The sequence below is a fragment of the Puma concolor genome, chromosome E4 (genome assembly GCF_028749965.1).
Source record: "Puma concolor isolate L17-30 chromosome E4, mPumCon1.1.hap2, whole genome shotgun sequence".
Lineage (NCBI taxonomy): Eukaryota > Metazoa > Chordata > Mammalia > Carnivora > Felidae > Puma > Puma concolor.
In genome coordinates, this window is record NC_141683.1 from 52515479 (window position 1) to 52529761 (window position 14283).

The window sequence follows — 14283 nt, forward strand, 5'->3', positions numbered from 1 at the left end:
ACCTTCTGCTTGGTTGCCTATATTCCCTGCCTCTTTAAGCTGTCAAATTCTGGGTTGTCCTAAGTACAGACACAGCTCACCTGGCTGCAGACTCTGACTCGTCAAAGGGTGACTTTCTGCTGAGTTAGACCTTAAAGCATTTGAGAACCCCTGCCCCCCAACTCATCTTTCAAAACATTCTCTCCCCAACCACTGTCCCCCACCCCATTCCACCCTTTACTTCTGCAATTGTGGACAAAGAATCTGCAAAAGCTTCTGTCTTCTCCCTCTTCCTCTGCCTCCCTCTCTCTTCCCGTCTGGGTTGGCCAGAAGGAAGACTCTGGCTATACAGGACCCTATCTGTGCAGAAGCAGCTCCCAAGAGTTTGTGAGTACGAGATTGCTCCCGTTTCTGAATCTGGACTGTTCAAAAGGAGTCAAGATGTTTTTCTTTTCTGTCCACTAGGGGGCTGCTTGTAGGGGGATGGAAAAAACGAAGGCTTAAAAAAAATATATCATGCTGCTGAAATTTCAGCAAGAGGGGAAAAGAGAGAGCGCGTGAGAGAGAGACAGCAAAGCAGTCCCAGGCTTCCTTGTCTCTCACGTCAGAGGCAGGAACCTACTGTGCTAAGGCTGTTGGCTCAACACGCAGAGACCAAGAAAGGCACAGACACAGAGAGCGAGAGAAGAGGGGTCCCCCCTGACCCAAGGAATTACCACCAGTGGAGTAAAGCCACCTGACTTTTTAATCTTATTTTTGTTGCCTCCTCTTTCTCCCTCCACTCTAGCCCTGTCAGCTTGGGTTTCATTTCTTTCGTGGAGCCTCCTCTCTTCCTCCCAGAAAAGGAGGAAGGGAAGAAAAGGGAGAGAGGTGGGTTCTCTAGGTGAGCGCATCAGCTGGTTCCAGCTCTCACAGACAAGAATTCTCTTCGCAGGAAGCTCCTCTCGCTCCCCTGCCGCCCACCCTCAGCCGGGTAAGTCCAGCTCACTTGCTCCTTCGATTTCCTTGCTAGCGTGATTTCAGCACCACGGAGAGCTATGAGATGCATTTTGGTTCCTGTGTGTCTCTGTGTTCCTGCAAGGAGCTTGGCACTAAGGTTACATCTATCTCTCTGCTGCCAGTCGAGCCGGGTTCTGCGTAGGGAAACGAAAGGCACAAAACTGTGTCTACTGAATTAAAGGGGGATGTGGACTCTGGCCTTCGGGTGTGTGTGTGTGTGTGTGTGTGTGTGTGTGTGTGTGCTGTTGCATAAGATAGGTGAGGTTTGAGCTAAATTGCCAGTGGGTTTCTGCGCGTCTCCGTGTAGGGCTGCTCTTTTTCTATGTAGATAAGAGGGAGGGTTTGGGGAATTAGCCATGCACCTTCTTTAACTCTTTCCAGACAAACCACAGAGGGAAAGTGTTGCAAAGGAAGCCTGAGGGGGTTAAGAGTGGGGGTAGAGTTAAAAGTTATGCTCCTCTGTGAGAGCTTGGAAGAGGTGGCATTTTAAATGTCAGTTTCCCTAGGATCTCTGGGCTGTTGCTGTGGAGAGAGCCCACTCTGACCTTTTACTTTCTCTCCTGGTGTGAATCCATGGCAAGTGGGCAGGTGCAACAGGTGAGCATCAGGTTGGGGTGGTTTTGGGGGCTGGGATCCCCCTGACTTCGTGGTGGTAGGCAAGTGTCAGTGTCTTGAGCTTTACAGAGGTTGGCCAGTGTGGATTATACTACACTTACAAGGAGGCAGGATGTACTCTCCACTTATTTATTTATTTTTTTTTTTTGGTCATCTTTGACTATGTGTGGTTGGAAAGAGGACAAAGTCTGTTCTGTCCTGTTTTCTGCCAGTGAAAGATTGCTCGGGAGAAACGTTTGTCTCCTTATGTCTGGGGAAGCAGAAGTGAAGGTAGACCTGTCCTGATGTAAATAGGCTTGAAGTAGTGCCATGTCCTCCAGTACTGAGAGGTTCCACAAACGGGCTCATCATTACTCTAACTTCACTGCTACTTTTTTGGGGGGAAGGTACTTCTCTGTCTCTTCCACTTCCTGTCCCTCAGAAATATGTTCAATCAAGTCCCTGCATCTGCCTTGGTTTTGCCTTGGTGACACTACCTGCCTGCATCCGCTGTCCTTCAGTCTTACCCACAGCTGCTTGGGTGGGGCCATCCAACAAGTGGTGTTGGGGAGTTCTTTCAGCCATCTATGTCTCCAAGAAACCAGCATCCCAAGGGGAATTTTAAAGAGATGTGGCTCTGGTAAGAGCAAACCTTGCCTTGAACTGTCCTTTAATTATCTAACCTTTTGGTCACTTTCTTGAAGATGAGAGAGTCAGTGGGGGGTGGTTTCACTCCTCCCAACACCCAGTGAACTCTAGGGTGGTGACTCTGTGTTTTGCTTTTAATTCAGCATTCTGGGCCCCTTCTCCAAACCAAAGAAAATACTCTCTGCCTCTGGCTGGTGAATCTTCTGGGCGAGAGACAGTCCCGAGTAAAATGGCACCACTGTTTTTTTGTGTGTGGTTTTGTGTGTTTTTTTTGTTTTTTGTTTTTTTTTTACTATGCTTGCCATTGAATCCAGAAACCCCAGCATCTCCCTAGATTGGTAGGAAGTGGAAGTCAGTGAGCAAAATAGTGAAGTCAGAGGTTTTAATGGTAGGGAAAAGAGGTTGAAATAGATAAAGCAAAGCATCAGAAACCAACACTGACTCATTGATATTTCAACTCTCCCAACTCCTGCCAACCTTGAAATCTTCCAGTTTGAACAAGAAAGTGGATAGATTTCTACATGACATATCTCTGAAGGTTTAAAAGAAATTCATGCCCTTGCAGTGGACCTTATCCAAAGCCACCATTTATTACTGAAGTCACCATACTTAGTGGTCATTATGTCATTAATGCTCTTAAATTCTCTCTGAAAGAAGTGCTCAGTGTCATTACTGGGCCCATTTAATAAATGGGGAGACATAGGCAGTTAAAGTGCTAGGCTAGAGGGTAGCAAAAGCGGAACTAGAACTTCTGGTCTCCTAGTATTTCATCACCTGAGAAATGCAGAAATGCTCATGTGAGGGAGAGCAGGGATGTATTGCTCTCCAGTGGACAGATTTGCAGCTGAGACCTTTTAGTGAACTCCGTGTGGAGCAGTGGCTTCTCCCTGGTGAAGAATGAGAATCAGCCAGGAGTCCCAAGGTGTTTCTGTACTTAGGTTCTCAGCCAAGAAGATGGCCAGGAGCCAGGTGAAGAGCTCCCTGGACTTACTGTAGAAAGAGAATTCCAGGCTGGTGGCCCCTAGGCTGGACTGAGGTCATGAAACTGATTGCCACACTCACGTTGCCCCAGAAATCCCAGTTAAAGGGACCCTTCCAGGGCACATGGTCATGGATGTTTTGGTTTCAGATGTCTGATGATTTTCCCTCAGCCTTCTCTGGGAGCAGCTACTCTGAGTCCTCTGTGGCTCGCAATGTGGGGAGGATGACTAGAGAACAGGAGAGGGATGGGTTCTGAGCACCTACAGAAACTCTAAGAGAGTAGGTGACTGGACACAAGTCCACCGCACATACAAAACCTCTGCTCCTCTGGCAGCTGCAGCCCTCACATCTGGCCAGCATCTGGGGGAGAAAGCTGCTGCATTCTCATATTCGGCCCTCATTCATGGAGCAGGGGAGGCTCTGCTGGTTTGCCCCTGAGATCTGGGGGAGATAGAAGATATCAAGAAAGGTGAAGGGAAAGAAAAGGTTGGCATCCTGCCCTATTTTCCACAACTGTATGTTGCTATCTTTTACCTGGAGAGTGCCACTGATATGTATTTTTTTAGTTCAGGTATAGCTTGCATATAATAAAATGTACTGATCTTAAGTATTCATATTAGTTTTGACAATTGAATACATCCATGTAGCCACTACCCCAAACAAGATATGCAAGCTTTCTCTTGTGCTTCTTTCTGATCAATCTTTCCATCCCCCAGCCCCATCACTTTCTGACTTCTTTCACCATGATTTTCACTGCTACTTTTTGCTGTGGAAATACATTGCTTAATGTGATATTTAATGGATGTGTCATGTAGATTATAGTAGAGTTTTACAAGAACATTTCAGAGGTTTGAGTCTGTTGTTACTGGGTAGGTGGCTGAGAGAGTGGGGAGAGGGGTGCATTCTTCATCCAAGTTTATAGTTGTGGTTTTAGGAAGTCAAGTGGTCATTTCCAGTGTGTGAGTGTGTGTGTGAGTGTGTGTGTGAGTGTGTGTGTGTGTGTGTGTGTGTGTGTGTGTGTGTGTGTGCAAGCCACAGTCAAGTCCTAATAGGAACCCTGGAAGCCTCTGCAGGTCCCTCCCTCAGAGCTGACCTCACTTATTTGATGGTACAGTGCATGGAGATGATATTGAAATCTCTATTAAAAACTTGGAATAGAGCATTCAGGTGGCTGGTCATGAGTCATCCCATTTGGCACCCCCAGGGGCTGGGGGTGAGGTGAGGAAAGAGTACCTGTGTGAGCTCACTAGGGAAATGGAGAGACATTCACTGTGATAGTGCTTACGCCATGAAATTCAGCTCCATCCCCAAAGGTCTTGGCTGAGAAGGTTGCTATTTCTCCTTATTTAAGAGTGGCTTTAGAACCAGAAGATACTGGGGTGACTCATGTACCACGATACCCTCCTAGCTTCATCCAGGGATGTCCATCCTACTCCCATCCGTGGTTGTAGGCCAGGATGAAGAGACTCTCGTCTATTTTTGCCATGAAGAAGCAATGAAGTTATAAGATTTTGATGACTTTGGTGGGGAAAAAATACACACACACACACACACACACACACACACCCTATGTAATTAGTCTTGACACCTTGCCTGTCTAGTTTTCTCCTACTCTGTATCTGTAGAAGCTCTATGTTCAGGGAATGTTGGACAGAGATGAGACATTTTGTGCACACTTTAAGTATGAGGTCCTCAACTAACAGATCAGAGTTTCTGGCAGATCAACCAGGAAATCAGAGTCTCCAGTGGGCCTCAAAATTTGTCTAAGTAGGTGGTAGAGCAGTTTACATGCACAGTGGGCAAATATAGACTCTGCCCTCCTTCACTGAGAGACTTAACTGAGTACCTTCTTTCCAAGGTCTGCTGCTTTCTGGGATTGCCTACCTCAGAGAATACACCTAGCGGCTCATTTATGGGAAGGGTCCTTCCCAAGTTGGCTCTCCCAGGCAGGATCCCTCAGGGCGAAGTAAGTGTAGGTTGCTAACCCGCTGGGCCATGGCAAGTCAGAAGAGAGTCACAGTGAGGATTTCTTAACGTGTAGGTAGAAGTTCGTGCAGAAATTCAGAATCCGAATGATTTCCACAAAGCCAATTCCAGTAGACGATTTGGGAGAAGTGTAAAGACGCACCTTTGCCTGGTTAACTATAGGCTGTGTTAAAAAAAGATCAGATGAGATTCCCCGCCTCAATGGAATTTCATCATAAGAGCAAGTTCAGTGGGAAGGGGAAATTGGAATAGGTTTTTAAAGCTATTTCCAACTGTATATAAGAATCACTACATCTTTACCTTGAAATATGACTTTGGACTAGACCTGTATTGATCTATTTAGAACACAGCAAGTACCCAGTATGTCAGTTGGCAAAGGGAGTTTAAAGAGCCTTACCCTCTTCTCTTTCCCTTTTTTGTTCCTTGTGATAAAGTATACATGACATAAAACTTGCCATTTTAGCCATTTCTGAATGTACACTTCAGTGGCATCAAGTACATTTACATTATTGCACAACCGTCACCACTGTTCATCTCCGGAATGTTTCCATCTTCCCAAACTGAAACTCTATACCCATTATACAATAACTCTTCACCCCCCTCACCCCCAGCCCCTGGCAGCCACCACTCTACTTTCTGTCCTCATTAATTGGACTACTTTTGGCACCTCCTATGAGTGGAATTATACCATATTTGTCCTTACGTAACTGGCTTATAACACTTAGCATAATGTTTTCAGCGTCCATTCATGTTGTAGCTTGTGTCAGGCTCCATTCCTTTTTAAAGCTGAATCATATTCCATTGTGTGTATGTACCGCATTTTGTTTATCCATTCAGCCATCGATGGACATTGGGTTGCTTCCTTTTATGCTTCTTTAAGTCTGGCCAGTTGCCCCTGCTTTACTCTCCAACCAAATGAGAAAGGGAGACTGTCCGGTCGTAGCTCCCACGGGAGTTGAAATTCTTCCCTTATGAGGACCATGCAGATGGCTTCTTTGAGGCAAATCAAGGAGGATTAAGGGCGGGGGGGTTGGTGCACTCCCCCCTCACCCTGCCCTTTTCATTTGGGTCTGGTTCCTGTACTCCGGCCCTCATTGTTAAGTGTACAACAGAAGCAGTTCAAGTAGACTGGCATCCTAAACTCTCCTCTATACCCCCTCCGGAAGGCCCCAATCTTACCCCAGGAAGATACTGGGAGACAGTGAGAGACATATCCCTCACCCTTGGTGGACACATTTCTGGGTTCTCCCCAGCTTATGCATTACAAGGTGAGACTCCAAAATGAGATGAGGAGTTCTGGGGTCAGCGACAAATGGGCCAACAGACTCATTGCAGTTTCCTCAAGGATCTTAGCTCTGATCTTCTAGGGGACCTCTGCCCTCAGAGCAGGGCACTGCCAAGCTCACCTCCACTTGCCTCTTATAATAACATCTTATGATTTAGCTGTTGATGACTCAGTAAAAGGTTATTACCAGGACTCATGAGGAATTCATGGTTCTTCCAATTTGGATGTGTCTTTATCATACTGTATGGTATGAAAGAGACAAAGAAGGAAAAGCCTAGACCATTGGTCCCAGGACAGTATCAACCCAGAATGGCTAATGTTTGACAATGGCTTAGCAACATCTTTGGGCTAGAATTTAGTCTTTGATTTTACTTCACCTAAAAATTCGCATTTCTGGGCCCTGGCAGCTTGGATCTTTCTATTGCTTAATGACAACACCAGCCAACATTGAGTGAGTGTTTCCTATGAGCTTCAACCAAGTGCACGGCACAGAGAAAACCCTTAATAAATGTTTGCTGTTATTACTAATAATAAACACTTCAAATGCTTCGTGTCATTTAGTGACTAAAACACTGTGACGTATACTATTATCCCCATTTTACAGATGAGGAAACTGAGGCATGGTGACTTGTTCAACTTTTTACAGCTAGGAAGTGATAGAGCTGGTTCAAAGCCTGTGCCTTAACCACTTTCTTGTGTTGCTTCTATCATTCATTTGGCAATTAATGATGTCTCCATTGTGATTCCTCTTAAGCATCTTGCATTATTGCTAATCTTTTTTTTTTTTTATATATACAGTGTAGTTTTAATGAGTTAAGAACAGGGCTATTCCCATATGCTTCTCCACCTATTGCTAATGTTTATACGTAAAAATCTAGGTGCCTCTCCACCTAGACTACTGATTCTCTGAGGGCTAGGAGAGCCCAGCACAGGACCAGGCACATAGCAAAACTCAATAAAACCCTTTCTCACTTGCTGTTGGTTCAGCTCAACCTAAATACAGGAGTTCCCATGCTCATTTCCCTAGTTTAATAATAATAATAATAATAATAATAATAATAATAATAATAATAAATAATTACTATTTATGGGGTGTTCACAGTGGTCCAGGCACTCTACCAGGCTGTGCAATACAGTAGCTCACTTGATTCTCACAACAATGGGAAGAAATGGGGGTCACTGTGTGAAGGGCTCTGTGCCGGATGCCATACATACCTTCTCTCATCTAATCCTCACAATAACCCAGGGGGAAGGTGGTCAAGGCAAACCTCCTCCAGCCAGGGAGAAAGGGAGACCCTGAAGTCAAGTTGCACAACTTGACTTCAAATAGCGGACAGAGCACACAGATGAGGGAAACAAATCTAACTTCAGAGAGGCTAAATAGCTTGCCTGAGGACACAAAGCTAGACGGTGGCAGGACTGGTTTTGAAACCAATCTTTTTGAAACGGAGCCCAAGTTCTTCCCCTGTTGTCTGCAGCTTCTAGTTTAGCCATATCCCGCCCCCCCACCACACCCTCCCCCTCCACCTGAGCCACATGTTCTTCGAGAAGCAAGTCCTGAGCGTTATTACCCGGAAACTTGGCTTCAAATTCGTGCTCCACCACGTCTGACCTTGTGCTCTTGGGCCATCACTTAACCTGTCTTAATCTGAGGTTCCTCATCAAAAGCCTCTCTTCCATCCTCCCACCCTAAAAAAAGCCTATAGAAATCATCATCTCATCTTTAAGGAGTTCTTATGAAAAGTAAATGGGACAGACGTATGGTGCCCAGGACAGCACCTGGCATAGAGCATGAATGATTGAGCCACTTGCTAATTCCTGAGGTCTGGGGCCTGGGTGCAGCCTGGGGTACCTGTGTTTCAACAAGCTAACAATGATCGGGGCTGACCTGGATTTTACATTCTCCTCAAGCGCTAATGGTCTGGGCTGGCCCTTGTTTTTATCACCTTGATTTTAAGAGCACATGTTGGCCATTTTTTCTTCTCCTTTAGCACCACCAGCTTGGCAGGCTGATATTTATAAATATCTGAAAGATGCCTTTTGCCAATTAATTAATTACCTGGAAGTTGTCCTGGATTAAATTAATTTGAGCCTTAAGGAGACACTGGATTTTTGAGCCCCATTCCTCACTCTGCTGGGGACCGCGAACATTTGGATTCCTTTTCTCTTGCCTTTCCCTCCCTCCGGATTCTTCTGCCATTCTGAGTTTTATTTATGAAACATTTTCCCTTCCCTTATAATTTTGTTTTCCATAAGAAGAACATCCAACAGCCACCTCCTGGCTGGGGTAGAGTAATTGTTTGAATTTTTTGACGGTGTGCAATTTCAAAGGCTTGCGTTTGTATAGATTACCTTGAATTTATCTCCGTGAGTGTATCGGGAGAGAAGCTGCTGCCTGCCACATGAAGTATCGTAAACCCCGTAGCCACCGAGCGCCTGCACCTGCGTGGACGGTCTGTTTATCTAAATGGATTTCTGTAAAACACATACCTTAATAAATGGGGTTTTGCCAGCCTGTCCAGCCTACACTCAGGTCAGCAGTGGAGTCCGGGCCAAAAGGACAGGTGCGGAGAGGAAATGGGCCCACAGCCCCAGACCCCTCCACCTGACCAGCTGTGGCGGGGGTGGGGGGCGGTGGGTACGTGCAGATGGGGAGAGGGCGTCCCCAGAGCAGAGCGCCTGCAGGCAGAAGGGGCAGGGCCCCGAACACTAGATGAGGACCCTGCGAATGGTCATGTCGCAAAGGGCAGAGGCCATGCTGTCCATAAAGGGGTTGTCTCCTCACGGTGACCTAGCCTGTGCCACAGGGAGCTAGAACTTATGAACCTAGCCATAAAGCCTCCCGTTCAAAGCCGTATATATTTATAGAGATATAAATGAAGTTTAATGCCGGTGAAACTCACTATAAAAGCAAAAGACTTCATCTGTATCTATACTTCAGGTGCAGAGCAGTTCGGGGCCCGCTGCCTCTCTCCCGCTGAGGGCAGCGCGGTGCGCGCACCCACTCGCCCCCGTGTGGGCCTCCTGCGGGGCGGGAGAGGCAGGTCCTCTGGCACCCGCCAGCGAGGCCCCCAGCAACTGCGCCTTCCCTTATCTCTGAGGGCTGTGTAAAAGCAGCGAGAAAAAAAGAAGAAAAGGAAAAAGCACTGCCAAAATCAAGCGGCTTCAAACAGTCAGGAGTCTGGCTTTTAAATAAAACAATTTGAGGAAGGTTGGCTTTTCATCCACCTCGGAAACTGCCAGGTTTCTGCTCCTCGGAGCTCCAGGTGGGATACAGCGATGAGACTGCAAAGCCGGTGCTGCCCTGCCCCCCACCTGGCGTGTCGTTGCCCCCCCCCCCCCCATGCCCGCCTTGCATGCATCGCATCACTGCCCACTCTGGGCTGGCAGAAATGTTCAGTGAAACCCTGACAAACAAGCATTTGAATCTGGCTGTGTGGCCTTGGGGAAGTCACTTGACTTCTCTGAGCCTTACTTTCCTCAAACCCATGAAATGGGACAAAGGTTCCTACCTCTGAGAATTTCTGTGTGGGTTAAAGGAGATGTCATTTTCTACATGAAGGCTCCTAATGGCCCTTAGCACATCGAGGGGCTTCAGCCCATACAGTTCTCTTTTGATGGAGTGTCTATGGCAGAAAAGGTGTATTTTGAGGGTAGACGGCAGGGGTCATGCGGCTACTTTGACATATATTCTCCCCAGGGGGCAGGGGAGGTGGCTGACACTTGGTTGTACAACAAGTGCACTGGGAAGACGCGCAGTGACTTGAACGCTTCCCTCTTTTCATCTCGTTACCAGCTCTCCTCAGTCTTGCACAGGCCCCTGGGCCCGAGTGCCCGAGGCAGCCGCTCAGGGGCAGGTTGACTGACCGAATACATCGCCCCTGGAGTGGGGCCTGTCTGTGTTCCTATGACTAGCTTCCTGGAAAGCTCAGAGACAGACATGCTGCCCACGTGGAATATAGCTCCCCAGGGAGTATCTTTGGGTTCCTAGGGGTGCCTTTCCACACTTGACCCTCACGAGGTCAGCAAATCATGCCAACAGCATGGGTTTCATTCCTGGATCACCCTCCATCCAAGGGAGGGACCAAATGGAATATTCTGGAGGAGATGAAAGGGTGCCGTTGATCCGGACCCTGATATGTTCTGAGTGGGGGTGGGGAGGAGACCGATATCTGTCAATCTCTTATTAAAAATGGTCTGAGGCCGTGCAAGAGTTATTAAAATGCAGAGTAAGAGGATGCCATATGCTCCTCCCCACCCCCGCCCCCTTTTCAGTTGTGTTTTATCAGCTTAATTTCATGAGAATGAAAGGCTCAGGCAGCCATCCTTGGAGACTGGGAGGGAAAAAAAGTCAAGTCACCAGAGAGGGCCTTGCATGGCTTCCCTGGCAGCCTCCTCCCTCTGACTCCACCGGGGTCCCCTCCCAGCCTCCTGCAGCACTTCTCTGTGGCTGGAGCCCAGGAGACAGTGAACAGTAACGGAGTGCTCTCTCTCTCTCTCTCTCTCTCTCTCTCTCTCTCTCTGAGCCCGTGGAGACCACATTTGACAGGCCAGGGATCCCACCTGACATCCCAGTTCTGCCACGGTGGGGAGGGGAGAAAACCTGGGAGGAGACCCCACTCCTGCTCCTTGAAATGTTTGCCCTTTTCCTTTTAAGTTCTTAAGGTCAAATGTTGCTAACGGGATTATTTGCCCATGGCAAAAGGCTGCTAGGAAGGGAAAGAGCCTTTTCATTTCTGAACGTTTATGTCTTACCCCAGAGTTATACTCAGCAGTTGGCTTGAGCAGACTTTGCAGGTGATGAGGTAGGAATTGTGGGGAGCGGTTACCCAAGATCTGCTTCCAGGATCTCCTGGGTTCATAAATCACCAGCTGGATCCAAAAAATGCTCCCTGTTGATTTTTCAGTAGCGTAATAGTTGCTAACACCTACACGATAAAAACGACCGCAGGGCAAAGATTTAAGTCCTTCACATGTAGGAACTTTCTAAATCTGGACAGTCACTTTTTGAGTGAGGTACTATTATTATCCCCCTTTTACAGATGGAAAAACTAAGGCACAGAGAGATTGTTTAATTTGCCCTGAGACCTGCAATAAATGGCCGCACCAGGATTTGAACCCAAGAGCTCTGTGCACTTAATTACCATGCTGTGCTGGGCGTCACTCAGACACCGCCCGGGTTCCCCGCTGCCAGAGACAGATGCGAAAAACTGGAGAATCATAGTCCTCACAAGCTTGGTCTGAATCACAAAGGTTGGTTTAAAAATAAGACCAAAGCAGTCACTATTTCTCTCGGGGGCTTGGTGTTGTCTACTCCCCCTCCTTTGGGGAGTCATTCTGTTTTTTCAACAAAGCCTCATCTAACTCCTTCAGGATGAGAAAAGAATCCAGCTTCAAGGCAAGTGAGTTTTCTTAAATGCATTTTCCTTCATCCGATCTCACAAGGTGGGGAAGGTGGTGTCAATTCTCATCTATCCACAAAAGCCTCATTCACTTTGTGGTTTCTCCACTTTGGGGATTATCTGGGCCACAGTTGTAACTACCCATTCACTTGTGGGCTACTTCTTTCAGCTCTGTGCTGCCACTGTACAGGATGAAACTCCTGTAATGGATTCTTGAACGATCGGTCCAGCTGGGAGGGAGTATGGCAGGCCAATGCAGCAAAGCCCGATCTGTTCCTGTCGAGCCTTCTTGTTCAGCTGTGGGGATGCAGACTGAACACCAGTGGCGGCCAGGACCACCGAGGGTTACAGGGGAGGCAGGTAGTGTTGGCCAGGGGCATAGGGCAGCTCGGTGTCGCCCAGCTAGATCTCTGCTCTGTAGTCAGAGGTGGGCATGGTGGAAGAATGTTGGCCCAAGGGGTGGGTGGGCTGTGAGGTGCTTAAGAGCCTCCCCCACACCCGAAATGTGCCGGAGCCTGTGACAGACTGAGCCAAGAGGCAGGTTCATTCTGGAACAGAAGCACTGGGGACAGGGGAGGCCTGAGCACCCTGATGCGGGCTTGGTTAGAGGCTGGCGTTTAGGTCTCGCATTGAGGCTGAGCCAGAACTTGGGGCGAGTGCACATCCCAGCTTTGGGTGAGGTGATTCAGGGCCAAGACTCTATCCCGAGCTTGGGCCAACCATCCATAGGCAGGAAGACACAGAGTGAGGGAGAAAGGGCATCAGTGGGTATCACTTCTTTTTTTTTTATGTTTATTTACTTGTTTATGAGAGAGAGGAGAGAGAGAGATTGCTTGCGTAGGGAGGGGCAGCTCTGTAAGCACAGAGGCGGACACGGGGCTCGATCTCACAAACTGTTGAGATCATGACCTGAGCTGAAATCAAGAGTCGGATGCTTAACTGACTGAGTCCCCCAGGCACCCCAAAAGGGTATCTGTTCTGAAGATAGTGGACCTGAGCTTAGACTCTGGCTCTGCCTAGCTCTGCCCCCTTAGAGAAGTCACTTAACTTCTCCGAGCCTCTATTTCCTTGACTCTAATGTAAGGAAGATAACACCTCTTAGGAATTTTTGTGAAAATTGAATAAGGTAACATCTAGAGTATACTTTATAAGTATTCAGTAAATGTTGATTACCTCTCCCCAGTAGCAATAATTTCTTACACTGTAGTTGTGCTTCATAATTTTCATAGGACTATGATATATTAATATATTTGGCCTGCACAACCCTTTGTGAAGGTCGACACAATGACTCTTATTCATTACTCCCATTTTACAGATGGAGAAATTACTACAGAGTTTCAGTGGCTTGCCCAATATAGCACAGGTGGTAAATGACAGAATTGAGATCGTGAATCTTACACTTTGGGTTTAATCATTTTATAGCCCTCTCTGTTGTGCTGTGATTGAGCTGGTAATTGAAATCACAAAGATCGAGAAGATCCTCTGCCCAGATGCCCAGAGGACAAAAATCATCTTCCATGAGCTCTGCGGCATCTCATGGGAATTGGACAGGGCTTGGGGTATCCCTTAAAGGCTTTGGCACCAGGTTCTCAAGTCCTTTCAGTTCTCAAATGTGTTCTGGAATAACTCCCTCAGTAGATTAATGCTTAATGCTGTGCCAGCCAAGTTTCCGGTCTGTGTACCAGATCATCTTGGCTCTCCTGCCTCCTCCAGCCAGCCATCTTGGGAACCTGAGTCACTCATGACAGCCACTTCGGGGACCAGCTCCCACCAGCAAAAGAACATAGAGCCTATGTCCACCAGGCAAGTAGCCTTGAATGTTACCTCCACAGAGAAGCCCGCACTAATAATTGTATCTAAAATAGCCCTCCTTGACACCAAAAGCAAAGGCAACAAAAGCAAAAACAAACAAGTGGGATTACAAAAAACTGAAAAGCTTTACAGAGGAAAGGAAACCATCAACAACATGAAGTGGCAATCTATGGAATAGGATCAAATTATCGCAAACCATACATTCAGTACGGGGTTAATATCCAAAATACTCAGGGAACTCCTACAGCGCAATAGCAGAAAAAGAAATAACCCAATTAAAAATGGGCCAAGGACCTAAACAGATATTTTTCTCAGGAAGACATACAGATGGCTAACACGTACATAAAAGATGCTCAACATCACTCATCATCAGGGAAATGCAAATGGAAACTACAAGGAGATATCACCTCACACCTGTTATAATGGCTATCATCAGAAAGTTAAGAGGCAGTGAGTGCTGGTGAGGAGTGGAGAAAAGGGAGCCCTGTGCACTGTTGGTGGGAGTGTAACTTGGTGCAGCCATTATGGAAAACAGTATGGAGGTTCCTTAAGGAATTAAAAATAGAATTACCATATGAGCCAGCAATTCTTCTTCTA

The 14283-nt window shown here is 47.1% G+C and overlaps 1 protein-coding gene across 1 annotated transcript in view; it reads left to right on the forward strand.

Moving 5' to 3' along the window:
• The first annotated feature begins 492 nt into the window (after nucleotides 1-492).
• The window catches only part of TNR (tenascin R), a 409362-nt gene continuing 395571 nt past the window's right edge, over nucleotides 493-14283 (forward strand). Inside the window, exon 1 of the mRNA XM_025920987.2 lies at nucleotides 493-952. The gene's annotated coding sequence lies outside the window, so the exon portion shown is untranslated. The remainder of the gene's footprint in view (nucleotides 953-14283) is intronic.